At 45.6% G+C, this 22,984-nt stretch overlaps 46 non-coding genes and 49 pseudogenes across 46 annotated transcripts; all 95 read left to right on the top strand.

The window, feature by feature from the left end:
• Nucleotides 1-23: 23 nt before the first annotated feature.
• On the top strand, nucleotides 24-142 carry LOC132876348 (5S ribosomal RNA). Its single transcript, XR_009652069.1, has one exon. It is a non-coding gene; the product is annotated as a 5S ribosomal RNA (ribosomal RNA).
• A 112-nt stretch (nucleotides 143-254) lies between these two features.
• LOC132878191 (5S ribosomal RNA) lies at nucleotides 255-373 on the top strand (annotated as a pseudogene).
• Nucleotides 374-497: 124 nt separating this feature from the next.
• LOC132880770 (5S ribosomal RNA) lies at nucleotides 498-616 on the top strand (annotated as a pseudogene).
• Nucleotides 617-728: 112 nt separating this feature from the next.
• Nucleotides 729-847, top strand: LOC132876347 (5S ribosomal RNA). The gene has a single exon (XR_009652068.1). It is a non-coding gene; the product is annotated as a 5S ribosomal RNA (ribosomal RNA).
• Nucleotides 848-959: 112 nt separating this feature from the next.
• LOC132876346 (5S ribosomal RNA) lies at nucleotides 960-1,078 on the top strand. The gene has a single exon (XR_009652067.1). It is a non-coding gene; the product is annotated as a 5S ribosomal RNA (ribosomal RNA).
• A 124-nt stretch (nucleotides 1,079-1,202) lies between these two features.
• On the top strand, nucleotides 1,203-1,321 carry LOC132880769 (5S ribosomal RNA; annotated as a pseudogene).
• Nucleotides 1,322-1,433: 112 nt separating this feature from the next.
• LOC132876345 (5S ribosomal RNA) lies at nucleotides 1,434-1,552 on the top strand. The gene has a single exon (XR_009652066.1). It is a non-coding gene; the product is annotated as a 5S ribosomal RNA (ribosomal RNA).
• A 122-nt stretch (nucleotides 1,553-1,674) lies between these two features.
• LOC132879268 (5S ribosomal RNA) lies at nucleotides 1,675-1,793 on the top strand (annotated as a pseudogene).
• Nucleotides 1,794-1,912: 119 nt separating this feature from the next.
• Nucleotides 1,913-2,031, top strand: LOC132880768 (5S ribosomal RNA; annotated as a pseudogene).
• Nucleotides 2,032-2,143: 112 nt separating this feature from the next.
• On the top strand, nucleotides 2,144-2,262 carry LOC132876344 (5S ribosomal RNA). The gene has a single exon (XR_009652065.1). It is a non-coding gene; the product is annotated as a 5S ribosomal RNA (ribosomal RNA).
• A 122-nt stretch (nucleotides 2,263-2,384) lies between these two features.
• Nucleotides 2,385-2,503, top strand: LOC132879267 (5S ribosomal RNA; annotated as a pseudogene).
• Nucleotides 2,504-2,622: 119 nt separating this feature from the next.
• Nucleotides 2,623-2,741, top strand: LOC132880766 (5S ribosomal RNA; annotated as a pseudogene).
• Nucleotides 2,742-2,910: 169 nt separating this feature from the next.
• Nucleotides 2,911-3,029, top strand: LOC132880765 (5S ribosomal RNA; annotated as a pseudogene).
• A 112-nt stretch (nucleotides 3,030-3,141) lies between these two features.
• Nucleotides 3,142-3,260, top strand: LOC132876342 (5S ribosomal RNA). The gene has a single exon (XR_009652063.1). It is a non-coding gene; the product is annotated as a 5S ribosomal RNA (ribosomal RNA).
• Nucleotides 3,261-3,382: 122 nt separating this feature from the next.
• LOC132879265 (5S ribosomal RNA) lies at nucleotides 3,383-3,501 on the top strand (annotated as a pseudogene).
• A 112-nt stretch (nucleotides 3,502-3,613) lies between these two features.
• Nucleotides 3,614-3,732, top strand: LOC132876341 (5S ribosomal RNA). The gene has a single exon (XR_009652062.1). It is a non-coding gene; the product is annotated as a 5S ribosomal RNA (ribosomal RNA).
• A 112-nt stretch (nucleotides 3,733-3,844) lies between these two features.
• On the top strand, nucleotides 3,845-3,963 carry LOC132876340 (5S ribosomal RNA). Its single transcript, XR_009652061.1, has one exon. It is a non-coding gene; the product is annotated as a 5S ribosomal RNA (ribosomal RNA).
• Nucleotides 3,964-4,087: 124 nt separating this feature from the next.
• On the top strand, nucleotides 4,088-4,206 carry LOC132878081 (5S ribosomal RNA; annotated as a pseudogene).
• Nucleotides 4,207-4,318: 112 nt separating this feature from the next.
• Nucleotides 4,319-4,437, top strand: LOC132876339 (5S ribosomal RNA). The gene has a single exon (XR_009652060.1). It is a non-coding gene; the product is annotated as a 5S ribosomal RNA (ribosomal RNA).
• A 129-nt stretch (nucleotides 4,438-4,566) lies between these two features.
• Nucleotides 4,567-4,685, top strand: LOC132880764 (5S ribosomal RNA; annotated as a pseudogene).
• A 112-nt stretch (nucleotides 4,686-4,797) lies between these two features.
• Nucleotides 4,798-4,916, top strand: LOC132876338 (5S ribosomal RNA). Its single transcript, XR_009652059.1, has one exon. It is a non-coding gene; the product is annotated as a 5S ribosomal RNA (ribosomal RNA).
• Nucleotides 4,917-5,028: 112 nt separating this feature from the next.
• Nucleotides 5,029-5,147, top strand: LOC132876337 (5S ribosomal RNA). The gene has a single exon (XR_009652058.1). It is a non-coding gene; the product is annotated as a 5S ribosomal RNA (ribosomal RNA).
• A 124-nt stretch (nucleotides 5,148-5,271) lies between these two features.
• LOC132880763 (5S ribosomal RNA) lies at nucleotides 5,272-5,390 on the top strand (annotated as a pseudogene).
• Nucleotides 5,391-5,502: 112 nt separating this feature from the next.
• On the top strand, nucleotides 5,503-5,621 carry LOC132876336 (5S ribosomal RNA). Its single transcript, XR_009652057.1, has one exon. It is a non-coding gene; the product is annotated as a 5S ribosomal RNA (ribosomal RNA).
• A 112-nt stretch (nucleotides 5,622-5,733) lies between these two features.
• On the top strand, nucleotides 5,734-5,852 carry LOC132878326 (5S ribosomal RNA; annotated as a pseudogene).
• Nucleotides 5,853-5,974: 122 nt separating this feature from the next.
• LOC132879264 (5S ribosomal RNA) lies at nucleotides 5,975-6,093 on the top strand (annotated as a pseudogene).
• A 119-nt stretch (nucleotides 6,094-6,212) lies between these two features.
• Nucleotides 6,213-6,331, top strand: LOC132880762 (5S ribosomal RNA; annotated as a pseudogene).
• Nucleotides 6,332-6,443: 112 nt separating this feature from the next.
• On the top strand, nucleotides 6,444-6,562 carry LOC132876335 (5S ribosomal RNA). Its single transcript, XR_009652056.1, has one exon. It is a non-coding gene; the product is annotated as a 5S ribosomal RNA (ribosomal RNA).
• Nucleotides 6,563-6,684: 122 nt separating this feature from the next.
• LOC132879263 (5S ribosomal RNA) lies at nucleotides 6,685-6,803 on the top strand (annotated as a pseudogene).
• A 372-nt stretch (nucleotides 6,804-7,175) lies between these two features.
• On the top strand, nucleotides 7,176-7,294 carry LOC132880761 (5S ribosomal RNA; annotated as a pseudogene).
• Nucleotides 7,295-7,406: 112 nt separating this feature from the next.
• Nucleotides 7,407-7,525, top strand: LOC132876334 (5S ribosomal RNA). Its single transcript, XR_009652055.1, has one exon. It is a non-coding gene; the product is annotated as a 5S ribosomal RNA (ribosomal RNA).
• A 112-nt stretch (nucleotides 7,526-7,637) lies between these two features.
• On the top strand, nucleotides 7,638-7,756 carry LOC132876333 (5S ribosomal RNA). Its single transcript, XR_009652054.1, has one exon. It is a non-coding gene; the product is annotated as a 5S ribosomal RNA (ribosomal RNA).
• Nucleotides 7,757-7,880: 124 nt separating this feature from the next.
• Nucleotides 7,881-7,999, top strand: LOC132878080 (5S ribosomal RNA; annotated as a pseudogene).
• A 112-nt stretch (nucleotides 8,000-8,111) lies between these two features.
• On the top strand, nucleotides 8,112-8,230 carry LOC132876331 (5S ribosomal RNA). Its single transcript, XR_009652052.1, has one exon. It is a non-coding gene; the product is annotated as a 5S ribosomal RNA (ribosomal RNA).
• Nucleotides 8,231-8,399: 169 nt separating this feature from the next.
• On the top strand, nucleotides 8,400-8,518 carry LOC132880760 (5S ribosomal RNA; annotated as a pseudogene).
• A 112-nt stretch (nucleotides 8,519-8,630) lies between these two features.
• LOC132876330 (5S ribosomal RNA) lies at nucleotides 8,631-8,749 on the top strand. Its single transcript, XR_009652051.1, has one exon. It is a non-coding gene; the product is annotated as a 5S ribosomal RNA (ribosomal RNA).
• A 112-nt stretch (nucleotides 8,750-8,861) lies between these two features.
• Nucleotides 8,862-8,980, top strand: LOC132876328 (5S ribosomal RNA). Its single transcript, XR_009652050.1, has one exon. It is a non-coding gene; the product is annotated as a 5S ribosomal RNA (ribosomal RNA).
• A 124-nt stretch (nucleotides 8,981-9,104) lies between these two features.
• Nucleotides 9,105-9,223, top strand: LOC132880759 (5S ribosomal RNA; annotated as a pseudogene).
• Nucleotides 9,224-9,335: 112 nt separating this feature from the next.
• Nucleotides 9,336-9,454, top strand: LOC132876327 (5S ribosomal RNA). The gene has a single exon (XR_009652049.1). It is a non-coding gene; the product is annotated as a 5S ribosomal RNA (ribosomal RNA).
• A 112-nt stretch (nucleotides 9,455-9,566) lies between these two features.
• Nucleotides 9,567-9,685, top strand: LOC132876326 (5S ribosomal RNA). Its single transcript, XR_009652048.1, has one exon. It is a non-coding gene; the product is annotated as a 5S ribosomal RNA (ribosomal RNA).
• Nucleotides 9,686-9,809: 124 nt separating this feature from the next.
• LOC132880758 (5S ribosomal RNA) lies at nucleotides 9,810-9,928 on the top strand (annotated as a pseudogene).
• A 112-nt stretch (nucleotides 9,929-10,040) lies between these two features.
• LOC132876325 (5S ribosomal RNA) lies at nucleotides 10,041-10,159 on the top strand. The gene has a single exon (XR_009652047.1). It is a non-coding gene; the product is annotated as a 5S ribosomal RNA (ribosomal RNA).
• A 122-nt stretch (nucleotides 10,160-10,281) lies between these two features.
• LOC132879262 (5S ribosomal RNA) lies at nucleotides 10,282-10,400 on the top strand (annotated as a pseudogene).
• A 119-nt stretch (nucleotides 10,401-10,519) lies between these two features.
• Nucleotides 10,520-10,638, top strand: LOC132880757 (5S ribosomal RNA; annotated as a pseudogene).
• A 112-nt stretch (nucleotides 10,639-10,750) lies between these two features.
• On the top strand, nucleotides 10,751-10,869 carry LOC132876324 (5S ribosomal RNA). The gene has a single exon (XR_009652046.1). It is a non-coding gene; the product is annotated as a 5S ribosomal RNA (ribosomal RNA).
• Nucleotides 10,870-10,981: 112 nt separating this feature from the next.
• On the top strand, nucleotides 10,982-11,100 carry LOC132876323 (5S ribosomal RNA). Its single transcript, XR_009652045.1, has one exon. It is a non-coding gene; the product is annotated as a 5S ribosomal RNA (ribosomal RNA).
• Nucleotides 11,101-11,224: 124 nt separating this feature from the next.
• Nucleotides 11,225-11,343, top strand: LOC132878079 (5S ribosomal RNA; annotated as a pseudogene).
• Nucleotides 11,344-11,455: 112 nt separating this feature from the next.
• On the top strand, nucleotides 11,456-11,574 carry LOC132876322 (5S ribosomal RNA). Its single transcript, XR_009652044.1, has one exon. It is a non-coding gene; the product is annotated as a 5S ribosomal RNA (ribosomal RNA).
• A 244-nt stretch (nucleotides 11,575-11,818) lies between these two features.
• Nucleotides 11,819-11,937, top strand: LOC132880755 (5S ribosomal RNA; annotated as a pseudogene).
• A 112-nt stretch (nucleotides 11,938-12,049) lies between these two features.
• On the top strand, nucleotides 12,050-12,168 carry LOC132876321 (5S ribosomal RNA). The gene has a single exon (XR_009652043.1). It is a non-coding gene; the product is annotated as a 5S ribosomal RNA (ribosomal RNA).
• Nucleotides 12,169-12,280: 112 nt separating this feature from the next.
• On the top strand, nucleotides 12,281-12,399 carry LOC132876319 (5S ribosomal RNA). The gene has a single exon (XR_009652041.1). It is a non-coding gene; the product is annotated as a 5S ribosomal RNA (ribosomal RNA).
• Nucleotides 12,400-12,523: 124 nt separating this feature from the next.
• On the top strand, nucleotides 12,524-12,642 carry LOC132880754 (5S ribosomal RNA; annotated as a pseudogene).
• A 112-nt stretch (nucleotides 12,643-12,754) lies between these two features.
• LOC132876318 (5S ribosomal RNA) lies at nucleotides 12,755-12,873 on the top strand. The gene has a single exon (XR_009652040.1). It is a non-coding gene; the product is annotated as a 5S ribosomal RNA (ribosomal RNA).
• A 122-nt stretch (nucleotides 12,874-12,995) lies between these two features.
• LOC132879261 (5S ribosomal RNA) lies at nucleotides 12,996-13,114 on the top strand (annotated as a pseudogene).
• A 119-nt stretch (nucleotides 13,115-13,233) lies between these two features.
• Nucleotides 13,234-13,352, top strand: LOC132880753 (5S ribosomal RNA; annotated as a pseudogene).
• Nucleotides 13,353-13,464: 112 nt separating this feature from the next.
• LOC132876317 (5S ribosomal RNA) lies at nucleotides 13,465-13,583 on the top strand. Its single transcript, XR_009652039.1, has one exon. It is a non-coding gene; the product is annotated as a 5S ribosomal RNA (ribosomal RNA).
• Nucleotides 13,584-13,705: 122 nt separating this feature from the next.
• Nucleotides 13,706-13,824, top strand: LOC132879259 (5S ribosomal RNA; annotated as a pseudogene).
• Nucleotides 13,825-13,943: 119 nt separating this feature from the next.
• Nucleotides 13,944-14,062, top strand: LOC132880752 (5S ribosomal RNA; annotated as a pseudogene).
• A 159-nt stretch (nucleotides 14,063-14,221) lies between these two features.
• On the top strand, nucleotides 14,222-14,340 carry LOC132880751 (5S ribosomal RNA; annotated as a pseudogene).
• A 112-nt stretch (nucleotides 14,341-14,452) lies between these two features.
• On the top strand, nucleotides 14,453-14,571 carry LOC132876316 (5S ribosomal RNA). The gene has a single exon (XR_009652038.1). It is a non-coding gene; the product is annotated as a 5S ribosomal RNA (ribosomal RNA).
• Nucleotides 14,572-14,695: 124 nt separating this feature from the next.
• LOC132878078 (5S ribosomal RNA) lies at nucleotides 14,696-14,814 on the top strand (annotated as a pseudogene).
• Nucleotides 14,815-14,926: 112 nt separating this feature from the next.
• LOC132876315 (5S ribosomal RNA) lies at nucleotides 14,927-15,045 on the top strand. Its single transcript, XR_009652037.1, has one exon. It is a non-coding gene; the product is annotated as a 5S ribosomal RNA (ribosomal RNA).
• A 184-nt stretch (nucleotides 15,046-15,229) lies between these two features.
• Nucleotides 15,230-15,348, top strand: LOC132881241 (5S ribosomal RNA; annotated as a pseudogene).
• A 112-nt stretch (nucleotides 15,349-15,460) lies between these two features.
• LOC132876314 (5S ribosomal RNA) lies at nucleotides 15,461-15,579 on the top strand. The gene has a single exon (XR_009652036.1). It is a non-coding gene; the product is annotated as a 5S ribosomal RNA (ribosomal RNA).
• Nucleotides 15,580-15,691: 112 nt separating this feature from the next.
• On the top strand, nucleotides 15,692-15,810 carry LOC132876312 (5S ribosomal RNA). The gene has a single exon (XR_009652035.1). It is a non-coding gene; the product is annotated as a 5S ribosomal RNA (ribosomal RNA).
• A 124-nt stretch (nucleotides 15,811-15,934) lies between these two features.
• On the top strand, nucleotides 15,935-16,053 carry LOC132880750 (5S ribosomal RNA; annotated as a pseudogene).
• A 112-nt stretch (nucleotides 16,054-16,165) lies between these two features.
• LOC132876311 (5S ribosomal RNA) lies at nucleotides 16,166-16,284 on the top strand. The gene has a single exon (XR_009652034.1). It is a non-coding gene; the product is annotated as a 5S ribosomal RNA (ribosomal RNA).
• Nucleotides 16,285-16,396: 112 nt separating this feature from the next.
• On the top strand, nucleotides 16,397-16,515 carry LOC132876310 (5S ribosomal RNA). Its single transcript, XR_009652033.1, has one exon. It is a non-coding gene; the product is annotated as a 5S ribosomal RNA (ribosomal RNA).
• A 114-nt stretch (nucleotides 16,516-16,629) lies between these two features.
• On the top strand, nucleotides 16,630-16,748 carry LOC132880749 (5S ribosomal RNA; annotated as a pseudogene).
• Nucleotides 16,749-16,860: 112 nt separating this feature from the next.
• LOC132876309 (5S ribosomal RNA) lies at nucleotides 16,861-16,979 on the top strand. Its single transcript, XR_009652032.1, has one exon. It is a non-coding gene; the product is annotated as a 5S ribosomal RNA (ribosomal RNA).
• A 122-nt stretch (nucleotides 16,980-17,101) lies between these two features.
• LOC132879258 (5S ribosomal RNA) lies at nucleotides 17,102-17,220 on the top strand (annotated as a pseudogene).
• A 119-nt stretch (nucleotides 17,221-17,339) lies between these two features.
• Nucleotides 17,340-17,458, top strand: LOC132880748 (5S ribosomal RNA; annotated as a pseudogene).
• Nucleotides 17,459-17,570: 112 nt separating this feature from the next.
• Nucleotides 17,571-17,689, top strand: LOC132876307 (5S ribosomal RNA). The gene has a single exon (XR_009652030.1). It is a non-coding gene; the product is annotated as a 5S ribosomal RNA (ribosomal RNA).
• Nucleotides 17,690-17,811: 122 nt separating this feature from the next.
• Nucleotides 17,812-17,930, top strand: LOC132879257 (5S ribosomal RNA; annotated as a pseudogene).
• A 124-nt stretch (nucleotides 17,931-18,054) lies between these two features.
• LOC132880747 (5S ribosomal RNA) lies at nucleotides 18,055-18,173 on the top strand (annotated as a pseudogene).
• A 112-nt stretch (nucleotides 18,174-18,285) lies between these two features.
• Nucleotides 18,286-18,404, top strand: LOC132876306 (5S ribosomal RNA). Its single transcript, XR_009652029.1, has one exon. It is a non-coding gene; the product is annotated as a 5S ribosomal RNA (ribosomal RNA).
• A 122-nt stretch (nucleotides 18,405-18,526) lies between these two features.
• On the top strand, nucleotides 18,527-18,645 carry LOC132879256 (5S ribosomal RNA; annotated as a pseudogene).
• Nucleotides 18,646-18,764: 119 nt separating this feature from the next.
• On the top strand, nucleotides 18,765-18,883 carry LOC132880746 (5S ribosomal RNA; annotated as a pseudogene).
• A 112-nt stretch (nucleotides 18,884-18,995) lies between these two features.
• LOC132876305 (5S ribosomal RNA) lies at nucleotides 18,996-19,114 on the top strand. Its single transcript, XR_009652028.1, has one exon. It is a non-coding gene; the product is annotated as a 5S ribosomal RNA (ribosomal RNA).
• A 122-nt stretch (nucleotides 19,115-19,236) lies between these two features.
• On the top strand, nucleotides 19,237-19,355 carry LOC132879255 (5S ribosomal RNA; annotated as a pseudogene).
• Nucleotides 19,356-19,474: 119 nt separating this feature from the next.
• LOC132880743 (5S ribosomal RNA) lies at nucleotides 19,475-19,593 on the top strand (annotated as a pseudogene).
• A 134-nt stretch (nucleotides 19,594-19,727) lies between these two features.
• On the top strand, nucleotides 19,728-19,846 carry LOC132880742 (5S ribosomal RNA; annotated as a pseudogene).
• A 112-nt stretch (nucleotides 19,847-19,958) lies between these two features.
• LOC132876304 (5S ribosomal RNA) lies at nucleotides 19,959-20,077 on the top strand. The gene has a single exon (XR_009652027.1). It is a non-coding gene; the product is annotated as a 5S ribosomal RNA (ribosomal RNA).
• Nucleotides 20,078-20,201: 124 nt separating this feature from the next.
• On the top strand, nucleotides 20,202-20,320 carry LOC132878077 (5S ribosomal RNA; annotated as a pseudogene).
• Nucleotides 20,321-20,432: 112 nt separating this feature from the next.
• LOC132876303 (5S ribosomal RNA) lies at nucleotides 20,433-20,551 on the top strand. The gene has a single exon (XR_009652026.1). It is a non-coding gene; the product is annotated as a 5S ribosomal RNA (ribosomal RNA).
• Nucleotides 20,552-20,725: 174 nt separating this feature from the next.
• LOC132880741 (5S ribosomal RNA) lies at nucleotides 20,726-20,844 on the top strand (annotated as a pseudogene).
• Nucleotides 20,845-20,956: 112 nt separating this feature from the next.
• Nucleotides 20,957-21,075, top strand: LOC132876302 (5S ribosomal RNA). Its single transcript, XR_009652025.1, has one exon. It is a non-coding gene; the product is annotated as a 5S ribosomal RNA (ribosomal RNA).
• A 112-nt stretch (nucleotides 21,076-21,187) lies between these two features.
• On the top strand, nucleotides 21,188-21,306 carry LOC132876301 (5S ribosomal RNA). Its single transcript, XR_009652024.1, has one exon. It is a non-coding gene; the product is annotated as a 5S ribosomal RNA (ribosomal RNA).
• A 124-nt stretch (nucleotides 21,307-21,430) lies between these two features.
• Nucleotides 21,431-21,549, top strand: LOC132880740 (5S ribosomal RNA; annotated as a pseudogene).
• A 112-nt stretch (nucleotides 21,550-21,661) lies between these two features.
• LOC132876300 (5S ribosomal RNA) lies at nucleotides 21,662-21,780 on the top strand. Its single transcript, XR_009652023.1, has one exon. It is a non-coding gene; the product is annotated as a 5S ribosomal RNA (ribosomal RNA).
• A 112-nt stretch (nucleotides 21,781-21,892) lies between these two features.
• LOC132876299 (5S ribosomal RNA) lies at nucleotides 21,893-22,011 on the top strand. Its single transcript, XR_009652022.1, has one exon. It is a non-coding gene; the product is annotated as a 5S ribosomal RNA (ribosomal RNA).
• A 124-nt stretch (nucleotides 22,012-22,135) lies between these two features.
• Nucleotides 22,136-22,254, top strand: LOC132880739 (5S ribosomal RNA; annotated as a pseudogene).
• Nucleotides 22,255-22,366: 112 nt separating this feature from the next.
• Nucleotides 22,367-22,485, top strand: LOC132876298 (5S ribosomal RNA). Its single transcript, XR_009652021.1, has one exon. It is a non-coding gene; the product is annotated as a 5S ribosomal RNA (ribosomal RNA).
• A 112-nt stretch (nucleotides 22,486-22,597) lies between these two features.
• On the top strand, nucleotides 22,598-22,716 carry LOC132876294 (5S ribosomal RNA). The gene has a single exon (XR_009652019.1). It is a non-coding gene; the product is annotated as a 5S ribosomal RNA (ribosomal RNA).
• Nucleotides 22,717-22,838: 122 nt separating this feature from the next.
• Nucleotides 22,839-22,957, top strand: LOC132879253 (5S ribosomal RNA; annotated as a pseudogene).
• Nucleotides 22,958-22,984: the final 27 nt, after the last annotated feature.

Below are 22,984 nucleotides of genomic sequence, written 5' to 3'. Positions count from 1 at the left end.
CGGCACATTTCCAACAAGCTGTTGCTTACGGCCAAACCACTCTGACAACGCCTGATCCCGTCTGATCTCAGAAGCTAAACAGAGTTGGGCCTGGTTAGTACTTGAGTGGGAGACTGCCTAGGAATACCAGGTACTGTAAGCATTTTATTTTGTCTTCTTGCAGAAATCTGTTTGAATTTTCCTTCTGGTCGCAAGGCAAGAATTTTCCTTCTGATCGCAAGGCAAGAAAAACGGCACATTTCCAACAAGCTGTTGCTTACGGCCAAACCACTCTGACAACGCCTGATCCCGTCTGATCTCAGAAGCTAAACAGAGTTGGGCCTGGTTAGTACTTGAGTGTGAGACTGCCTAGGAATACCAGGTACTGTAAGCATTTTATTTTGTCTTCTTGCAGAAATCTGTTTGAATTTTCCTTCTGCTCGCAAGGCAAGAATTTTCCTTCTGGGCGCAAGGCAAGGCAAGGCAAGGCAAGGCAAGGCACACATTTCCAGACTGTTGTTTACGTCCAAACCACTCTGACAATGCCTGATCCTGTCTGATCTGAGAAGCTAAACAGAGTTGGGCCTGGTTAGTACTTGAGTGTGAGACTGCCTAGGAATACCAGGTACTGTAAGCATTTTATTTTGTCTTCTTGCAGAAATCTGTTTGAATTTTCCTTCTGGTCGCAAGGCAAGAATTTTCCTTCTGATCGCAAGGCAAGAAAAACGGCACATTTCCAACAAGCTGTTGCTTACGGCCAAACCACTCTGACAACGCCTGATCCCGTCTGATCTCAGAAGCTAAACAGAGTTGGGCCTGGTTAGTACTTGAGTGGGAGACTGCCTAGGAATACCAGGTACTGTAAGCATTTTATTTTGTCTTCTTGCAGAAATCTGTTTGAATTTTCCTTCTGGTCGCAAGGCAAGAATTTTCCTTCTGATCGCAAGGCAAGAAAAACGGCACATTTCCAACAAGCTGTTGCTTACGGCCAAACCACTCTGACAACGCCTGATCCCGTCTGATCTCAGAAGCTAAACAGAGTTGGGCCTGGTTAGTACTTGAGTGGGAGACTGCCTAGGAATACCAGGTACTGTAAGCATTTTATTTTGTCTTCTTGCAGAAATCTGTTTGAATTTTCCTTCTGCTCGCAAGGCAAGAATTTTCCTTCTGGGCGCAAGGCAAGGCAAGGCAAGGCAAGGCAAGGCACACATTTCCAGACTGTTGTTTACGTCCAAACCACTCTGACAATGCCTGATCCTGTCTGATCTGAGAAGCTAAACAGAGTTGGGCCTGGTTAGTACTTGAGTGTGAGACTGCCTAGGAATACCAGGTACTGTAAGCATTTTATTTTGTCTTCTTGCAGAAATCTGTTTGAATTTTCCTTCTGGTCGCAAGGCAAGAATTTTCCTTCTGATCGCAAGGCAAGAAAAACGGCACATTTCCAACAAGCTGTTGCTTACGGCCAAACCACTCTGACAACGCCTGATCCCGTCTGATCTCAGAAGCTAAACAGAGTTGGGCCTGGTTAGTACTTGAGTGGGAGACTGCCTAGGAATACCAGGTACTGTAAGCATTTTATTTTGTCTTCTTGCAGAAATCTGTTTGAATTTTCCTTCTGCTCGCAAGGCAATAATTTTCCTTCTGGGCGCAAGGCAAGGCAAGGCAAGAAAAACGGCACATTTCCAGCAAACTGTTGCTCACGGCCAAACCACTCTGACAATGCCTGATCCCGTCTGATTTCAGAAGCTAAACAGAGTTGGGCCTGGTTAGTACTTGAGTGGGAGACTGCCTAGGAATACCAGGTACTGTAAGCATTTTATTTTGTCTTCTTGCAGAAATCTGTTTGAATTTTCCTTCTGCTCGCAAGGCAAGAATTTTCCTTCTGGGCGCAAGGCAAGGCAAGGCAAGGCAAGGCACACATTTCCAGACTGCTGTTTACGTCCAAACCACTCTGACAATGCCTGATCCTGTCTGATCTGAGAAGCTAAACAGAGTTGGGCCTGGTTAGTACTTGAGTGTGAGACTGCCTAGGAATACCAGGTACTGTAAGCATTTTATTTTGTCTTCTTGCAGAAATCTGTTTGAATTTTCCTTCTGGTCGCAAGGCAAGAATTTTCCTTCTGATCGCAAGGCAAGAAAAACGGCACATTTCCAACAAGCTGTTGCTTACGGCCAAACCACTCTGACAACGCCTGATCCCGTCTGATCTCAGAAGCTAAACAGAGTTGGGCCTGGTTAGTACTTGAGTGGGAGACTGCCTAGGAATACCAGGTACTGTAAGCATTTTATTTTGTCTTCTTCCAGAAATCTGTTTGAATTTTCCTTCTGCTCGCAAGGCAATAATTTTCCTTCTGCGCGCAAGGCAAGGCAAGGCAAGAAAAACGGCACATTTCCAGCAAACTGTTGCTCACGGCCAAACCACTCTGACAATGCCTGATCCCGTCTGATTTCAGAAGCTAAACAGAGTTGGGCCTGGTTAGTACTTGAGTGGGAGACTGCCTAGGAATACCAGGTACTGTAAGCATTTTATTTTGTCTTCTTGCAGAAATCTGTTTGAATTTTCCTTCTGCTCGCAAGGCAAGAATTTTCCTTCTGGGCGCAAGGCAAGGCAAGGCAAGGCAAGGCACACATTTCCAGACTGTTGTTTACGTCCAAACCACTCTGACAATGCCTGATCCTGTCTGATCTGAGAAGCTAAACAGAGTTGGGCCTGGTTAGTACTTGAGTGTGAGACTGCCTAGGAATACCAGGTACTGTAAGCATTTTATTTTGTCTTCTTGCAGAAATCTGTTTGAATTTTCCTTCTGCTCGCAAGGCAAGAATTTTCCTTCTGGGCGCAAGGCAAGGCAAGGCAAGGCAAGGCAAGGCAAGGCAAGGCAAGGCAAGGCAAGGCAAGGCAAGGCAAGGCAAGGCACACATTTCCAGACTGTTGTTTACGTCCAAACCACTCTGACAATGCCTGATCCTGTCTGATCTGAGAAGCTAAACAGAGTTGGGCCTGGTTAGTACTTGAGTGTGAGACTGCCTAGGAATACCAGGTACTGTAAGCATTTTATTTTGTCTTCTTGCAGAAATCTGTTTGAATTTTCCTTCTGGTCGCAAGGCAAGAATTTTCCTTCTGATCGCAAGGCAAGAAAAACGGCACATTTCCAACAAGCTGTTGCTTACGGCCAAACCACTCTGACAACGCCTGATCCCGTCTGATCTCAGAAGCTAAACAGAGTTGGGCCTGGTTAGTACTTGAGTGGGAGACTGCCTAGGAATACCAGGTACTGTAAGCATTTTATTTTGTCTTCTTGCAGAAATCTGTTTGAATTTTCCTTCTGCTAGCAAGGCAATAATTTTCCTTCTGGGCGCAAGGCAAGGCAAGGCAAGAAAAACGGCACATTTCCAGCAAACTGTTGCTCACGGCCAAACCACTCTGACAATGCCTGATCCCGTCTGATTTCAGAAGCTAAACAGAGTTGGGCCTGGTTAGTACTTGAGTGGGAGACTGCCTAGGAATACCAGGTACTGTAAGCATTTTATTTTGTCTTCTTGCAGAAATCTGTTTGAATTTTCCTTCTGGTCGCAAGGCAAGAATTTTCCTTCTGATCGCAAGGCAAGAAAAACGGCACATTTCCAACAAGCTGTTGCTTACGGCCAAACCACTCTGACAACGCCTGATCCCGTCTGATCTCAGAAGCTAAACAGAGTTGGGCCTGGTTAGTACTTGAGTGGGAGACTGCCTAGGAATACCAGGTACTGTAAGCATTTTATTTTGTCTTCTTGCAGAAATCTGTTTGAATTTTCCTTCTGGTCGCAAGGCAAGAATTTTCCTTCTGATCGCAAGGCAAGAAAAACGGCACATTTCCAACAAGCTGTTGCTTACGGCCAAACCACTCTGACAACGCCTGATCCCGTCTGATCTCAGAAGCTAAACAGAGTTGGGCCTGGTTAGTACTTGAGTGGGAGACTGCCTAGGAATACCAGGTACTGTAAGCATTTTATTTTGTCTTCTTGCAGAAATCTGTTTGAATTTTCCTTCTGCTCGCAAGGCAAGAATTTTCCTTCTGGGCGCAAGGCAAGGCAAGGCAAGGCAAGGCAAGGCACACATTTCCAGACTGTTGTTTACGTCCAAACCACTCTGACAACGCCTGATCCCATCTGATCTCAGAAGCTAAACAGAGTTGGGCCTGGTTAGTACTTGAGTGGGAGACTGCCTAGGAATACCAGGTACTGTAAGCATTTTATTTTGTCTTCTTGCAGAAATCTGTTTGAATTTTCCTTCTGGTCGCAAGGCAAGAATTTTCCTTCTGATCGCAAGGCAAGAAAAACGGCACATTTCCAACAAGCTGTTGCTTACGGCCAAACCACTCTGACAACGCCTGATCCCGTCTGATCTCAGAAGCTAAACAGAGTTGGGCCTGGTTAGTACTTGAGTGGGAGACTGCCTAGGAATACCAGGTACTGTAAGCATTTTATTTTGTCTTCTTGCAGAAATCTGTTTGAATTTTCCTTCTGCTCGCAAGGCAAGAATTTTCCTTCTGGGCGCAAGGCAAGGCAAGGCAAGGCAAGGCAAGGCAAGGCACACATTTCCAGACTGTTGTTTACGTCCAAACCACTCTGACAATGCCTGATCCTGTCTGATCTGAGAAGCTAAACAGAGTTGGGCCTGGTTAGTACTTGAGTGTGAGACTGCCTAGGAATACCAGGTACTGTAAGCATTTTATTTTGTCTTCTTGCAGAAATCTGTTTGAATTTTCCTTCTGGTCGCAAGGCAAGAATTTTCCTTCTGATCGCAAGGCAAGAAAAACGGCACATTTCCAACAAGCTGTTGCTTACGGCCAAACCACTCTGACAACGCCTGATCCCGTCTGATCTCAGAAGCTAAACAGAGTTGGGCCTGGTTAGTACTTGAGTGGGAGACTGCCTAGGAATACCAGGTACTGTAAGCATTTTATTTTGTCTTCTTGCAGAAATCTGTTTGAATTTTCCTTCTGGTCGCAAGGCAAGAATTTTCCTTCTGATCGCAAGGCAAGAAAAACGGCACATTTCCAACAAGCTGTTGCTTACGGCCAAACCACTCTGACAACGCCTGATCCCGTCTGATCTCAGAAGCTAAACAGAGTTGGGCCTGGTTAGTACTTGAGTGGGAGACTGCCTAGGAATACCAGGTACTGTAAGCATTTTATTTTGTCTTCTTGCAGAAATCTGTTTGAATTTTCCTTCTGCTCGCAAGGCAAGAATTTTCCTTCTGGGCGCAAGGCAAGGCAAGGCAAGGCAAGGCAAGGCACACATTTCCAGACTGTTGTTTACGTCCAAACCACTCTGACAATGCCTGATCCTGTCTGATCTGAGAAGCTAAACAGAGTTGGGCCTGGTTAGTACTTGAGTGTGAGACTGCCTAGGAATACCAGGTACTGTAAGCATTTTATTTTGTCTTCTTGCAGAAATCTGTTTGAATTTTCCTTCTGGTCGCAAGGCAAGAATTTTCCTTCTGATCGCAAGGCAAGAAAAACGGCACATTTCCAACAAGCTGTTGCTTACGGCCAAACCACTCTGACAACGCCTGATCCCGTCTGATCTCAGAAGCTAAACAGAGTTGGGCCTGGTTAGTACTTGAGTGGGAGACTGCCTAGGAATACCAGGTACTGTAAGCATTTTATTTTGTCTTCTTGCAGAAATCTGTTTGAATTTTCCTTCTGGTCGCAAGGCAAGAATTTTCCTTCTGATCGCAAGGCAAGAAAAACGGCACATTTCCAACAAGCTGTTGCTTACGGCCAAACCACTCTGACAATGCCTGATCCTGTCTGATCTCAGAAGCTAAACAGAGTTGGGCCTGGTTAGTACTTGAGTGGGAGACTGCCTAGGAATACCAGGTACTGTAAGCATTTTATTTTGTCTTCTTGCAGAAATCTGTTTGAATTTTCCTTCTGCTCGCAAGGCAATAATTTTCCTTCTGGGCGCAAGGCAAGGCAAGGCAAGAAAAACGGCACATTTCCAGCAAACTGTTGCTCACGGCCAAACCACTCTGACAATGCCTGATCCCGTCTGATTTCAGAAGCTAAACAGAGTTGGGCCTGGTTAGTACTTGAGTGGGAGACTGCCTAGGAATACCAGGTACTGTAAGCATTTTATTTTGTCTTCTTGCAGAAATCTGTTTGAATTTTCCTTCTGCTCGCAAGGCAAGAATTTTCCTTCTGGGCGCAAGGCAAGGCAAGGCAAGGCAAGGCACACATTTCCAGACTGCTGTTTACGTCCAAACCACTCTGACAATGCCTGATCCTGTCTGATCTGAGAAGCTAAACAGAGTTGGGCCTGGTTAGTACTTGAGTGTGAGACTGCCTAGGAATACCAGGTACTGTAAGCATTTTATTTTGTCTTCTTGCAGAAATCTGTTTGAATTTTCCTTCTGGTCGCAAGGCAAGAATTTTCCTTCTGATCGCAAGGCAAGAAAAACGGCACATTTCCAACAAGCTGTTGCTTACGGCCAAACCACTCTGACAACGCCTGATCCCGTCTGATCTCAGAAGCTAAACAGAGTTGGGCCTGGTTAGTACTTGAGTGGGAGACTGCCTAGGAATACCAGGTACTGTAAGCATTTTATTTTGTCTTCTTGCAGAAATCTGTTTGAATTTTCCTTCTGCTCGCAAGGCAATAATTTTCCTTCTGGGCGCAAGGCAAGGCAAGGCAAGAAAAACGGCACATTTCCAGCAAACTGTTGCTCACGGCCAAACCACTCTGACAATGCCTGATCCCGTCTGATTTCAGAAGCTAAACAGAGTTGGGCCTGGTTAGTACTTGAGTGGGAGACTGCCTAGGAATACCAGGTACTGTAAGCATTTTATTTTGTCTTCTTGCAGAAATCTGTTTGAATTTTCCTTCTGCTCGCAAGGCAAGAATTTTCCTTCTGGGCGCAAGGCAAGGCAAGGCAAGGCACACATTTCCAGACTGTTGTTTACGTAAAAACCACTCTGACAATGCCTGATCCTGTCTGATCTGAGAAGCTAAACAGAGTTGGGCCTGGTTAGTACTTGAGTGTGAGACTGCCTAGGAATACCAGGTACTGTAAGCATTTTATTTTGTCTTCTTGCAGAAATCTGTTTGAATTTTCCTTCTGCTCGCAAGGCAAGAATTTTCCTTCTGGGCGCAAGGCAAGGCAAGGCAAGGCAAGGCAAGGCAAGGCAAGGCAAGGCACACATTTCCAGACTGTTGTTTACGTCCAAACCACTCTGACAATGCCTGATCCTGTCTGATCTGAGAAGCTAAACAGAGTTGGGCCTGGTTAGTACTTGAGTGTGAGACTGCCTAGGAATACCAGGTACTGTAAGCATTTTATTTTGTCTTCTTGCAGAAATCTGTTTGAATTTTCCTTCTGGTCGCAAGGCAAGAATTTTCCTTCTGATCGCAAGGCAAGAAAAACGGCACATTTCCAACAAGCTGTTGCTTACGGCCAAACCACTCTGACAACGCCTGATCCCGTCTGATCTCAGAAGCTAAACAGAGTTGGGCCTGGTTAGTACTTGAGTGGGAGACTGCCTAGGAATACCAGGTACTGTAAGCATTTTATTTTGTCTTCTTGCAGAAATCTGTTTGAATTTTCCTTCTGGTCGCAAGGCAAGAATTTTCCTTCTGATCGCAAGGCAAGAAAAACGGCACATTTCCAACAAGCTGTTGCTTACGGCCAAACCACTCTGACAACGCCTGATCCCGTCTGATCTCAGAAGCTAAACAGAGTTGGGCCTGGTTAGTACTTGAGTGGGAGACTGCCTAGGAATACCAGGTACTGTAAGCATTTTATTTTGTCTTCTTGCAGAAATCTGTTTGAATTTTCCTTCTGCTCGCAAGGCAAGAATTTTCCTTCTGGGCGCAAGGCAAGGCAAGGCAAGGCAAGGCAAGGCACACATTTCCAGACTGTTGTTTACGTCCAAACCACTCTGACAACGCCTGATCCCATCTGATCTCAGAAGCTAAACAGAGTTGGGCCTGGTTAGTACTTGAGTGGGAGACTGCCTAGGAATACCAGGTACTGTAAGCATTTTATTTTGTCTTCTTGCAGAAATCTGTTTGAATTTTCCTTCTGGTCGCAAGGCAAGAATTTTCCTTCTGATCGCAAGGCAAGAAAAACGGCACATTTCCAACAAGCTGTTGCTTACGGCCAAACCACTCTGACAACGCCTGATCCCGTCTGATCTCAGAAGCTAAACAGAGTTGGGCCTGGTTAGTACTTGAGTGGGAGACTGCCTAGGAATACCAGGTACTGTAAGCATTTTATTTTGTCTTCTTGCAGAAATCTGTTTGAATTTTCCTTCTGCTCGCAAGGCAAGAATTTTCCTTCTGGGCGCAAGGCAAGGCAAGGCAAGGCAAGGCAAGGCAAGGCAAGGCAAGGCAAGGCAAGGCAAGGCAAGGCAAGGCAAGGCACACATTTCCAGACTGTTGTTTACGTCCAAACCACTCTGACAATGCCTGATCCTGTCTGATCTGAGAAGCTAAACAGAGTTGGGCCTGGTTAGTACTTGAGTGTGAGACTGCCTAGGAATACCAGGTACTGTAAGCATTTTATTTTGTCTTCTTGCAGAAATCTGTTTGAATTTTCCTTCTGGTCGCAAGGCAAGAATTTTCCTTCTGATCGCAAGGCAAGAAAAACGGCACATTTCCAACAAGCTGTTGCTTACGGCCAAACCACTCTGACAACGCCTGATCCCGTCTGATCTCAGAAGCTAAACAGAGTTGGGCCTGGTTAGTACTTGAGTGGGAGACTGCCTAGGAATACCAGGTACTGTAAGCATTTTATTTTGTCTTCTTGCAGAAATCTGTTTGAATTTTCCTTCTGGTCGCAAGGCAAGAATTTTCCTTCTGATCGCAAGGCAAGAAAAACGGCACATTTCCAACAAGCTGTTGCTTACGGCCAAACCACTCTGACAACGCCTGATCCCGTCTGATCTCAGAAGCTAAACAGAGTTGGGCCTGGTTAGTACTTGAGTGGGAGACTGCCTAGGAATACCAGGTACTGTAAGCATTTTATTTTGTCTTCTTGCAGAAATCTGTTTGAATTTTCCTTCTGCTCGCAAGGCAAGAATTTTCCTTCTGGGCGCAAGGCAAGGCAAGGCAAGGCAAGGCAAGGCACACATTTCCAGACTGTTGTTTACGTCCAAACCACTCTGACAATGCCTGATCCTGTCTGATCTGAGAAGCTAAACAGAGTTGGGCCTGGTTAGTACTTGAGTGTGAGACTGCCTAGGAATACCAGGTACTGTAAGCATTTTATTTTGTCTTCTTGCAGAAATCTGTTTGAATTTTCCTTCTGGTCGCAAGGCAAGAATTTTCCTTCTGATCGCAAGGCAAGAAAAACGGCACATTTCCAACAAGCTGTTGCTTACGGCCAAACCACTCTGACAACGCCTGATCCCGTCTGATCTCAGAAGCTAAACAGAGTTGGGCCTGGTTAGTACTTGAGTGGGAGACTGCCTAGGAATACCAGGTACTGTAAGCATTTTATTTTGTCTTCTTGCAGAAATCTGTTTGAATTTTCCTTCTGGTCGCAAGGCAAGAATTTTCCTTCTGATCGCAAGGCAAGAAAAACGGCACATTTCCAACAAGCTGTTGCTTACGGCCAAACCACTCTGACAACGCCTGATCCCGTCTGATCTCAGAAGCTAAACAGAGTTGGGCCTGGTTAGTACTTGAGTGGGAGACTGCCTAGGAATACCAGGTACTGTAAGCATTTTATTTTGTCTTCTTGCAGAAATCTGTTTGAATTTTCCTTCTGCTCGCAAGGCAAGAATTTTCCTTCTGGGCGCAAGGCAAGGCAAGGCAAGGCAAGGCAAGGCACACATTTCCAGACTGTTGTTTACGTCCAAACCACTCTGACAATGCCTGATCCTGTCTGATCTGAGAAGCTAAACAGAGTTGGGCCTGGTTAGTACTTGAGTGTGAGACTGCCTAGGAATACCAGGTACTGTAAGCATTTTATTTTGTCTTCTTGCAGAAATCTGTTTGAATTTTCCTTCTGGTCGCAAGGCAAGAATTTTCCTTCTGATCGCAAGGCAAGAAAAACGGCACATTTCCAACAAGCTGTTGCTTACGGCCAAACCACTCTGACAACGCCTGATCCCGTCTGATCTCAGAAGCTAAACAGAGTTGGGCCTGGTTAGTACTTGAGTGGGAGACTGCCTAGGAATACCAGGTACTGTAAGCATTTTATTTTGTCTTCTTGCAGAAATCTGTTTGAATTTTCCTTCTGCTCGCAAGGCAATAATTTTCCTTCTGGGCGCAAGGCAAGGCAAGGCAAGAAAAACGGCACATTTCCAGCAAACTGTTGCTCACGGCCAAACCACTCTGACAATGCCTGATCCCGTCTGATTTCAGAAGCTAAACAGAGTTGGGCCTGGTTAGTACTTGAGTGGGAGACTGCCTAGGAATACCAGGTACTGTAAGCATTTTATTTTGTCTTCTTGCAGAAATCTGTTTGAATTTTCCTTCTGCTCGCAAGGCAAGAATTTTCCTTCTGGGCGCAAGGCAAGGCAAGGCAAGGCAAGGCACACATTTCCAGACTGCTGTTTACGTCCAAACCACTCTGACAATGCCTGATCCTGTCTGATCTGAGAAGCTAAACAGAGTTGGGCCTGGTTAGTACTTGAGTGTGAGACTGCCTAGGAATACCAGGTACTGTAAGCATTTTATTTTGTCTTCTTGCAGAAATCTGTTTGAATTTTCCTTCTGGTCGCAAGGCAAGAATTTTCCTTCTGATCGCAAGGCAAGAAAAACGGCACATTTCCAACAAGCTGTTGCTTACGGCCAAACCACTCTGACAACGCCTGATCCCGTCTGATCTCAGAAGCTAAACAGAGTTGGGCCTGGTTAGTACTTGAGTGGGAGACTGCCTAGGAATACCAGGTACTGTAAGCATTTTATTTTGTCTTCTTGCAGAAATCTGTTTGAATTTTCCTTCTGGTCGCAAGGCAAGAATTTTCCTTCTGATCGCAAGGCAAGAAAAACGGCACATTTCCAACAAGCTGCTGCTTACGGCCAAACCACTCTGACAACGCCTGATCCCGTCTGATCTCAGAAGCTAAACAGAGTTGGGCCTGGTTAGTACTTGAGTGGGAGACTGCCTAGGAATACCAGGTACTGTAAGCATTTTATTTTGTCTTCTTGCAGAAATCTGTTTGAATTTTCCTTCTGCTCGCAAGGCAAGAATTTTCCTTCTGGGCGCAAGGCAAGGCAAGGCAAGGCAAGGCAAGGCACACATTTCCAGACTGTTGTTTACGTCCAAACCACTCTGACAACGCCTGATCCCATCTGATCTCAGAAGCTAAACAGAGTTGGGCCTGGTTAGTACTTGAGTGGGAGACTGCCTAGGAATACCAGGTACTGTAAGCATTTTATTTTGTCTTCTTGCAGAAATCTGTTTGAATTTTCCTTCTGGTCGCAAGGCAAGAATTTTCCTTCTGATCGCAAGGCAAGAAAAACGGCACATTTCCATCAAGCTGTTGCTTACGGCCAAACCACTCTGACAACGCCTGATCCCGTCTGATCTCAGAAGCTAAACAGAGTTGGGCCTGGTTAGTACTTGAGTGGGAGACTGCCTAGGAATACCAGGTACTGTAAGCATTTTATTTTGTCTTCTTGCAGAAATCTGTTTGAATTTTCCTTCTGCTCGCAAGGCAAGAATTTTCCTTCTGGGCGCAAGGCAAGGCAAGGCAAGGCAAGGCAAGGCAAGGCAAGGCAAGGCAAGGCAAGGCAAGGCAAGGCAAGGCAAGGCAAGGCAAGGCAAGGCAAGGCAAGGCAAGGCAAGGCAAGGCAAGGCAAGGCAAGGCAAGGCAAGGCAAGGCAAGGCACACATTTCCAGACTGTTGTTTACGTCCAAACCACTCTGACAATGCCTGATCCTGTCTGATCTGAGAAGCTAAACAGAGTTGGGCCTGGTTAGTACTTGAGTGTGAGACTGCCTAGGAATACCAGGTACTGTAAGCATTTTATTTTGTCTTCTTGCAGAAATCTGTTTGAATTTTCCTTCTGCTCGCAAGGCAAGAATTTTCCTTCTGATCGCAAGGCAAGAAAAACGGCACATTTCCAACAAGCTGTTGCTTACGGCCAAACCACTCTGACAACGCCTGATCCCGTCTGATCTCAGAAGCTAAACAGAGTTGGGCCTGGTTAGTACTTGAGTGGGAGACTGCCTAGGAATACCAGGTACTGTAAGCATTTTATTTTGTCTTCTTGCAGAAATCTGTTTGAATTTTCCTTCTGGTCGCAAGGCAAGAATTTTCCTTCTGATCGCAAGGCAAGAAAAACGGCACATTTCCAACAAGCTGTTGCTTACGGCCAAACCACTCTGACAACGCCTGATCCCGTCTGATCTCAGAAGCTAAACAGAGTTGGGCCTGGTTAGTACTTGAGTGGGAGACTGCCTAGGAATACCAGGTACTGTAAGCATTTTATTTTGTCTTCTTGCAGAAATCTGTTTGAATTTTCCTTCTGCTCGCAAGGCAAGAATTTTCCTTCTGGGCGCAAGGCAAGGCAAGGCAAGGCAAGGCAAGGCACACATTTCCAGACTGTTGTTTACGTCCAAACCACTCTGACAATGCCTGATCCTGTCTGATCTGAGAAGCTAAACAGAGTTGGGCCTGGTTAGTACTTGAGTGTGAGACTGCCTAGGAATACCAGGTACTGTAAGCATTTTATTTTGTCTTCTTGCAGAAATCTGTTTGAATTTTCCTTCTGGTCGCAAGGCAAGAATTTTCCTTCTGATCGCAAGGCAAGAAAAACGGCACATTTCCAACAAGCTGTTGCTTACGGCCAAACCACTCTGACAACGCCTGATCCCGTCTGATCTCAGAAGCTAAACAGAGTTGGGCCTGGTTAGTACTTGAGTGGGAGACTGCCTAGGAATACCAGGTACTGTAAGCATTTTATTTTGTCTTCTTGCAGAAATCTGTTTGAATTTTCCTTCTGCTCGCAAGGCAATAATTTTCCTTCTGGGCGCAAGGCAAGGCAAGGCAAGAAAAACGGCACATTTCCAGCAAACTGTTGCTCACGGCCAAACCACTCTGACAATGCCTGATCCCGTCTGATTTCAGAAGCTAAACAGAGTTGGGCCTGGTTAGTACTTGAGTGGGAGACTGCCTAGGAATACCAGGTACTGTAAGCATTTTATTTTGTCTTCTTGCAGAAATCTGTTTGAATTTTCCTTCTGCTCGCAAGGCAAGAATTTTCCTTCTGGGCGCAAGGCAAGGCAAGGCAAGGCAAGGCACACATTTCCAGACTGCTGTTTACGTCCAAACCACTCTGACAATGCCTGATCCTGTCTGATCTGAGAAGCTAAACAGAGTTGGGCCTGGTTAGTACTTGAGTGTGAGACTGCCTAGGAATACCAGGTACTGTAAGCATTTTATTTTGTCTTCTTGCAGAAATCTGTTTGAATTTTCCTTCTGGTCGCAAGGCAAGAATTTTCCTTCTGATCGCAAGGCAAGAAAAACGGCACATTTCCAACAAGCTGTTGCTTACGGCCAAACCACTCTGACAACGCCTGATCCCGTCTGATCTCAGAAGCTAAACAGAGTTGGGCCTGGTTAGTACTTGAGTGGGAGACTGCCTAGGAATACCAGGTACTGTAAGCATTTTATTTTGTCTTCTTGCAGAAATCTGTTTGAATTTTCCTTCTGCTCGCAAGGCAATAATTTTCCTTCTGGGCGCAAGGCAAGGCAAGGCAAGAAAAACGGCACATTTCCAGCAAACTGTTGCTCACGGCCAAACCACTCTGACAATGCCTGATCCCGTCTGATTTCAGAAGCTAAACAGAGTTGGGCCTGGTTAGTACTTGAGTGGGAGACTGCCTAGGAATACCAGGTACTGTAAGCATTTTATTTTGTCTTCTTGCAGAAATCTGTTTGAATTTTCCTTCTGCTCGCAAGGCAAGAATTTTCCTTCTGGGCGCAAGGCAAGGCAAGGCAAGGCAAGGCACACATTTCCAGACTGTTGTTTACGTCCAAACCACTCTGACAATGCCTGATCCTGTCTGATCTGAGAAGCTAAACAGAGTTGGGCCTGGTTAGTACTTGAGTGTGAGACTGCCTAGGAATACCAGGTACTGTAAGCATTTTATTTTGTCTTCTTGCAGAAATCTGTTTGAATTTTCCTTCTGCTCGCAAGGCAAGAATTTTCCTTCTGGGCGCAAGGCAAGGCAAGGCAAGGCAAGGCAAGGCAAGGCAAGGCAAGGCAAGGCAAGGCAAGGCAAGGCACACATTTCCAGACTGTTGTTTACGTCCAAACCACTCTGACAATGCCTGATCCTGTCTGATCTGAGAAGCTAAACAGAGTTGGGCCTGGTTAGTACTTGAGTGTGAGACTGCCTAGGAATACCAGGTACTGTAAGCATTTTATTTTGTCTTCTTGCAGAAATCTGTTTGAATTTTCCTTCTGGTCGCAAGGCAAGAATTTTCCTTCTGATCGCAAGGCAAGAAAAACGGCACATTTCCAACAAGCTGTTGCTTACGGCCAAACCACTCTGACAACGCCTGATCCCGTCTGATCTCAGAAGCTAAACAGAGTTGGGCCTGGTTAGTACTTGAGTGGGAGACTGCCTAGGAATACCAGGTACTGTAAGCATTTTATTTTGTCTTCTTGCAGAAATCTGTTTGAATTTTCCTTCTGCTCGCAAGGCAAGAATTTTCCTTCTGGGCGCAAGGCAAGGCAAGGCAAGGCAAGGCAAGGCACACATTTCCAGACTGTTGTTTACGTCCAAACCACTCTGACAACGCCTGATCCCATCTGATCTCAGAAGCTAAACAGAGTTGGGCCTGGTTAGTACTTGAGTGGGAGACTGCCTAGGAATACCAGGTACTGTAAGCATTTTATTTTGTCTTCTTGCAGAAATCTGTTTGAATTTTCCTTCTGGTCGCAAGGCAAGAATTTTCCTTCTGATCGCAAGGCAAGAAAAACGGCACATTTCCAACAAGCTGTTGCTTACGGCCAAACCACTCTGACAACGCCTGATCCCGTCTGATCTCAGAAGCTAAACAGAGTTGGGCCTGGTTAGTACTTGAGTGGGAGACTGCCTAGGAATACCAGGTACTGTAAGCATTTTATTTTGTCTTCTTGCAGAAATCTGTTTGAATTTTCCTTCTGCTCGCAAGGCAAGAATTTTCCTTCTGGGCGCAAGGCAAGGCAAGGCAAGGCAAGGCAAGGCAAGGCAAGGCAAGGCAAGGCAAGGCAAGGCAAGGCAAGGCAAGGCAAGGCAAGGCAAGGCACACATTTCCAGACTGTTGTTTACGTCCAAACCCCTCTGACAATGCCTGATCCTGTCTGATCTGAGAAGCTAAACAGAGTTGGGCCTGGTTAGTACTTGAGTGTGAGACTGCCTAGGAATACCAGGTACTGTAAGCATTTTATTTTGTCTTCTTGCAGAAATCTGTTTGAATTTTCCTTCTGGTCGCAAGGCAAGAATTTTCCTTCTGATCGCAAGGCAAGAAAAACGGCACATTTCCAACAAGCTGTTGCTTACGGCCAAACCACTCTGACAACGCCTGATCCCGTCTGATCTCAGAAGCTAAACAGAGTTGGGCCTGGTTAGTACTTGAGTGGGAGACTGCCTAGGAATACCAGGTACTGTAAGCATTTTATTTTGTCTTCTTGCAGAAATCTGTTTGAATTTTCCTTCTGGTCGCAAGGCAAGAATTTTCCTTCTGATCGCAAGGCAAGAAAAACGGCACATTTCCAACAAGCTGTTGCTTACGGCCAAACCACTCTGACAACGCCTGATCCCGTCTGATCTCAGAAGCTAAACAGAGTTGGGCCTGGTTAGTACTTGAGTGGGAGACTGCCTAGGAATACCAGGTACTGTAAGCATTTTATTTTGTCTTCTTGCAGAAATCTGTTTGAATTTTCCTTCTGCTCGCAAGGCAAGAATTTTCCTTCTGGGCGCAAGGCAAGGCAAGGCAAGGCAAGGCAAGGCACACATTTCCAGACTGTTGTTTACGTCCAAACCACTCTGACAATGCCTGATCCTGTCTGATCTGAGAAGCTAAACAGAGTTGGGCCTGGTTAGTACTTGAGTGTGAGACTGCCTAGGAATACCAGGTACTGTAAGCATTTTATTTTGTCTTCTTGCAGAAATCTGTTTGAATTTTCCTTCTGGTCGCAAGGCAAGAATTTTCCTTCTGATCGCAAGGCAAGAAAAACGGCACATTTCCAACAAGCTGTTGCTTACGGCCAAACCACTCTGACAACGCCTGATCCCGTCTGATCTCAGAAGCTAAACAGAGTTGGGCCTGGTTAGTACTTGAGTGGGAGACTGCCTAGGAATACCAGGTACTGTAAGCATTTTATTTTGTCTTCTTGCAGAAATCTGTTTGAATTTTCCTTCTGGTCGCAAGGCAAGAATTTTCCTTCTGATCGCAAGGCAAGAAAAACGGCACATTTCCAACAAGCTGTTGCTTACGGCCAAACCACTCTGACAACGCCTGATCCCGTCTGATCTCAGAAGCTAAACAGAGTTGGGCCTGGTTAGTACTTGAGTGGGAGACTGCCTAGGAATACCAGGTACTGTAAGCATTTTATTTTGTCTTCTTGCAGAAATCTGTTTGAATTTTCCTTCTGCTCGCAAGGCAAGAATTTTCCTTCTGGGCGCAAGGCAAGGCAAGGCAAGGCACACATTTCCAGACTGTTGTTTACGTCCAAACCACTCTGACAATGCCTGATCCTGTCTGATCTGAGAAGCTAAACAGAGTTGGGCCTGGTTAGTACTTGAGTGTGAGACTGCCTAGGAATACCAGGTACTGTAAGCATTTTATTTTGTCTTCTTGCAGAAATCTGTTTGAATTTTCCTTCTGGTCGCAAGGCAAGAATTTTCCTTCTGATCGCAAGGCAAGAAAAACGGCACATTTCCAACAAGCTGTTGCTTACGGCCAAACCACTCTGACAACGCCTGATCCCGTCTGATCTCAGAAGCTAAACAGAGTTGGGCCTGGTTAGTACTTGAGTGGGAGACTGCCTAGGAATACCAGGTACTGTAAGCATTTTATTTTGTCTTCTTGCAGAAATCTGTTTGAATTTTCCTTCTGCTCGCAAGGCAATAATTTTCCTTCTGGGCGCAAGGCAAGGCAAGGCAAGAAAAACGGCACATTTCCAGCAAACTGTTGCTCACGGCCAAACCACTCTGACAATGCCTGATCCCGTCTGATTTCAGAAGCTAAACAGAGTTGGGCCTGGTTAGTACTTGAGTGGGAGACTGCCTAGGAATACCAGGTACTGTAAGCATTTTATTTTGTCTTCTTGCAGAAATCTGTTTGAATTTTCCTTCTGCTCGCAAGGCAAGAATTTTCCTTCTGGGCGCAAGGCAAGGCAAGGCAAGGCAAGGCACACATTTCCAGACTGCTGTTTACGTCCAAACCACTCTGACAATGCCTGATCCTGTCTGATCTGAGAAGCTAAACAGAGTTGGGCCTGGTTAGTACTTGAGTGTGAGACTGCCTAGGAATACCAGGTACTGTAAGCATTTTATTTTGTCTTCTTGCAGAAATCTGTTTGAATTTTCCTTCTGGTCGCAAGGCAAGAATTTTCCTTCTGATCGCAAGGCAAGAAAAACGGCACATTTCCAACAAGCTGTTGCTTACGGCCAAACCACTCTGACAACGCCTGATCCCGTCTGATCTCAGAAGCTAAACAGAGTTGGGCCTGGTTAGTACTTGAGTGGGAGACTGCCTAGGAATACCAGGTACTGTAAGCATTTTATTTTGTCTTCTTGCAGAAATCTGTTTGAATTTTCCTTCTGCTCGCAAGGCAATAATTTTCCTTCTGGGCGCAAGGCAAGGCAAGGCAAGAAAAACGGCACATTTCCAGCAAACTGTTGCTCACGGCCAAACCACTCTGACAATGCCTGATCCCGTCTGATTTCAGAAGCTAAACAGAGTTGGGCCTGGTTAGTACTTGAGTGGGAGACTGCCTAGGAATACCAGGTACTGTAAGCATTTTATTTTGTCTTCTTGCAGAAATCTGTTTGAATTTTCCTTCTGCTCGCAAGGCAAGAATTTTCCTTCTGGGCGCAAGGCAAGGCAAGGCAAGGCAAGGCAAGGCACACATTTCCAGACTGTTGTTTACGTCCAAACCACTCTGACAATGCCTGATCCTGTCTGATCTGAGAAGCTAAACAGAGTTGGGCCTGGTTAGTACTTGAGTGTGAGACTGCCTAGGAATACCAGGTACTGTAAGCATTTTATTTTGTCTTCTTGCAGAAATCTGTTTGAATTTTCCTTCTGGTCGCAAGGCAAGAATTTTCCTTCTGATCGCAAGGCAAGAAAAACGGCACATTTCCAACAAGCTGTTGCTTACGGCCAAACCACTCTGACAACGCCTGATCCCGTCTGATCTCAGAAGCTAAACAGAGTTGGGCCTGGTTAGTACTTGAGTGGGAGACTGCCTAGGAATACCAGGTACTGTAAGCATTTTATTTTGTCTTCTTGCAGAAATCTGTTTGAATTTTCCTTCTGCTCGCAAGGCAATAATTTTCCTTCTGGGCGCAAGGCAAGGCAAGGCAAGAAAAACGGCACATTTCCAGCAAACTGTTGCTCACGGCCAAACCACTCTGACAATGCCTGATCCCGTCTGATTTCAGAAGCTAAACAGAGTTGGGCCTGGTTAGTACTTGAGTGGGAGACTGCCTAGGAATACCAGGTACTGTAAGCATTTTATTTTGTCTTCTTGCAGAAATCTGTTTGAATTTTCCTTCTGCTCGCAAGGCAAGAATTTTCCTTCTGGGCGCAAGGCAAGGCAAGGCAAGGCAAGGCACACATTTCCAGACTGCTGTTTACGTCCAAACCACTCTGACAATGCCTGATCCTGTCTGATCTGAGAAGCTAAACAGAGTTGGGCCTGGTTAGTACTTGAGTGTGAGACTGCCTAGGAATACCAGGTACTGTAAGCATTTTATTTTGTCTTCTTGCAGAAATCTGTTTGAATTTTCCTTCTGGTCGCAAGGCAAGAATTTTCCTTCTGATCGCAAGGCAAGAAAAACGGCACATTTCCAACAAGCTGTTGCTTACGGCCAAACCACTCTGACAACGCCTGATCCCGTCTGATCTCAGAAGCTAAACAGAGTTGGGCCTGGTTAGTACTTGAGTGGGAGACTGCCTAGGAATACCAGGTACTGTAAGCATTTTATTTTGTCTTCTTGCAGAAATCTGTTTGAATTTTCCTTCTGCTCGCAAGGCAATAATTTTCCTTCTGGGCGCAAGGCAAGGCAAGGCAAGAAAAACGGCACATTTCCAGCAAACTGTTGCTCACGGCCAAACCACTCTGACAATGCCTGATCCCGTCTGATTTCAGAAGCTAAACAGAGTTGGGCCTGGTTAGTACTTGAGTGGGAGACTGCCTAGGAATACCAGGTACTGTAAGCATTTTATTTTGTCTTCTTGCAGAAATCTGTTTGAATTTTCCTTCTGCTCGCAAGGCAAGAATTTTCCTTCTGGGCGCAAGGCAAGGCAAGGCAAGGCAAGGCACACATTTCCAGACTGTTGTTTACGTCCAAACCACTCTGACAATGCCTGATCCTGTCTGATCTGAGAAGCTAAACAGAGTTGGGCCTGGTTAGTACTTGAGTGTGAGACTGCCTAGGAATACCAGGTACTGTAAGCATTTTATTTTGTCTTCTTGCAGAAATCTGTTTGAATTTTCCTTCTGCTCGCAAGGCAAGAATTTTCCTTCTGGGCGCAAGGCAAGGCAAGGCAAGGCAAGGCAAGGCAAGGCAAGGCACACATTTCCAGACTGTTGTTTACGTCCAAACCACTCTGACAATGCCTGATCCTGTCTGATCTGAGAAGCTAAACAGAGTTGGGCCTGGTTAGTACTTGAGTGTGAGACTGCCTAGGAATACCAGGTACTGTAAGCATTTTATTTTGTCTTCTTGCAGAAATCTGTTTGAATTTTCCTTCTGGTCGCAAGGCAAGAATTTTCCTTCTGATCGCAAGGCAAGAAAAACGGCACATTTCCAACAAGCTGTTGCTTACGGCCAAACCACTCTGACAACGCCTGATCCCGTCTGATCTCAGAAGCTAAACAGAGTTGGGCCTGGTTAGTACTTGAGTGGGAGACTGCCTAGGAATACCAGGTACTGTAAGCATTTTATTTTGTCTTCTTGCAGAAATCTGTTTGAATTTTCCTTCTGCTCGCAAGGCAAGAATTTTCCTTCTGGGCGCAAGGCAAGGCAAGGCAAGGCAAGGCAAGGCACACATTTCCAGACTGTTGTTTACGTCCAAACCACTCTGACAACGCCTGATCCCATCTGATCTCAGAAGCTAAACAGAGTTGGGCCTGGTTAGTACTTGAGTGGGAGACTGCCTAGGAATACCAGGTACTGTAAGCATTTTATTTTGTCTTCTTGCAGAAATCTGTTTGAATTTTCCTTCTGGTCGCAAGGCAAGAATTTTCCTTCTGATCGCAAGGCAAGAAAAACGGCACATTTCCAACAAGCTGTTGCTTACGGCCAAACCACTCTGACAACGCCTGATCCCGTCTGATCTCAGAAGCTAAACAGAGTTGGGCCTGGTTAGTACTTGAGTGGGAGACTGCCTAGGAATACCAGGTACTGTAAGCATTTTATTTTGTCTTCTTGCAGAAATCTGTTTGAATTTTCCTTCTGCTCGCAAGGCAAGAATTTTCCTTCTGGGCGCAAGGCAAGGCAAGGCAAGGCAAGGCAAGGCAAGGCAAGGCAAGGCAAGGCAAGGCAAGGCAAGGCAAGGCAAGGCAAGGCACACATTTCCAGACTGTTGTTTACGTCCAAACCACTCTGACAATGCCTGATCCTGTCTGATCTGAGAAGCTAAACAGAGTTGGGCCTGGTTAGTACTTGAGTGTGAGACTGCCTAGGAATACCAGGTACTGTAAGCATTTTATTTTGTCTTCTTGCAGAAATCTGTTTGAATTTTCCTTCTGGTCGCAAGGCAAGAATTTTCCTTCTGATCGCAAGGCAAGAAAAACGGCACATTTCCAACAAGCTGTTGCTTACGGCCAAACCACTCTGACAACGCCTGATCCCGTCTGATCTCAGAAGCTAAACAGAGTTGGGCCTGGTTAGTACTTGAGTGGGAGACTGCCTAGGAATACCAGGTACTGTAAGCATTTTATTTTGTCTTCTTGCAGAAATCTGTTTGAATTTTCCTTCTGGTCGCAAGGCAAGAATTTTCCTTCTGATCGCAAGGCAAGAAAAACGGCACATTTCCAACAAGCTGTTGCTTACGGCCAAACCACTCTGACAACGCCTGATCCCGTCTGATCTCAGAAGCTAAACAGAGTTGGGCCTGGTTAGTACTTGAGTGGGAGACTGCCTAGGAATACCAGGTACTGTAAGCATTTTATTTTGTCTTCTTGCAGAAATCTGTTTGAATTTTCCTTCTGCTCGCAAGGCAAGAATTTTCCTTCTGGGCGCAAGGCAAGGCAAGGCAAGGCAAGGCAAGGCACACATTTCCAGACTGTTGTTTACGTCCAAACCACTCTGACAATGCCTGATCCTGTCTGATCTGAGAAGCTAAACAGAGTTGGGCCTGGTTAGTACTTGAGTGTGAGACTGCCTAGGAATACCAGGTACTGTAAGCATTTTATTTTGTCTTCTTGCAGAAATCTGTTTGAATTTTCCTTCTGGTCGCAAGGCAAGAATTTTCCTTCTGATCGCAAGGCAAGAAAAACGGCACATTTCCAACAAGCTGTTGCTTACGGCCAAACCACTCTGACAACGCCTGATCCCGTCTGATCTCAGAAGCTAAACAGAGTTGGGCCTGGTTAGTACTTGAGTGGGAGACTGCCTAGGAATACCAGGTACTGTAAGCATTTTATTTTGTCTTCTTGCAGAAATCTGTTTGAATTTTCCTTCTGGTCGCAAGGCAAGAATTTTCCTTCTGATCGCAAGGCAAGAAAAACGGCACATTTCCAACAAGCTGTTGCTTACGGCCAAACCACTCTGACAACGCCTGATCCCGTCTGATCTCAGAAGCTAAACAGAGTTGGGCCTGGTTAGTACTTGAGTGGGAGACTGCCTAGGAATACCAGGTACTGTAAGCATTTTATTTTGTCTTCTTGCAGAAATCTGTTTGAATTTTCCTTCTGCTCGCAAGGCAAGAATTTTCCTTCTGGGCGCAAGGCAAGGCAAGGCAAGGCAAGGCAAGGCACACATTTCCAGACTGTTGTTTACGTCCAAACCACTCTGACAATGCCTGATCCTGTCTGATCTGAGAAGCTAAACAGAGTTGGGCCTGGTTAGTACTTGAGTGTGAGACTGCCTAGGAATACCAGGTACTGTAAGCATTTTATTTTGTCTTCTTGCAGAAATCTGTTTGAATTTTCCTTCTGGTCGCAAGGCAAGAATTTTCCTTCTGATCGCAAGGCAAGAAAAACGGCACATTTCCAACAAGCTGTTGCTTACGGCCAAACCACTCTGACAACGCCTGATCCCGTCTGATCTCAGAAGCTAAACAGAGTTGGGCCTGGTTAGTACTTGAGTGGGAGACTGCCTAGGAATACCAGGTACTGTAAGCATTTTATTTTGTCTTCTTGCAGAAATCTGTTTGAATTTTCCTTCTGGTCGCAAGGCAAGAATTTTCCTTCTGATCGCAAGGCAAGAAAAACGGCACATTTCCAACAAGCTGTTGCTTACGGCCAAACCACTCTGACAACGCCTGATCCCGTCTGATCTCAGAAGCTAAACAGAGTTGGGCCTGGTTAGTACTTGAGTGGGAGACTGCCTAGGAATACCAGGTACTGTAAGCATTTTATTTTTTCTTCTTGCAGAAATCTGTTTGAATTTTCCTTCTGCTCGCAAGGCAATAATTTTCCTTCTGGGCGCAAGGCAAGGCAAGGCAAGAAAAACGGCACATTTCCAGCAAACTGTTGCTCACGGCCAAACCACTCTGACAATGCCTGATCCCGTCTGATTTCAGAAGCTAAACAGAGTTGGGCCTGGTTAGTACTTGAGTGGGAGACTGCCTAGGAATACCAGGTACTGTAAGCATTTTATTTTGTCTTCTTGCAGAAATCT

This window comes from Neoarius graeffei (assembly GCF_027579695.1).
Source record: "Neoarius graeffei isolate fNeoGra1 chromosome 18 unlocalized genomic scaffold, fNeoGra1.pri SUPER_18_unloc_1, whole genome shotgun sequence".
In the NCBI taxonomy this organism is placed as follows: Eukaryota; Metazoa; Chordata; class Actinopteri; order Siluriformes; family Ariidae; genus Neoarius; species Neoarius graeffei.
Note: the sequence above shows the minus strand (reverse complement) of the source record. Positions and strands in the feature narration are given on the sequence as shown.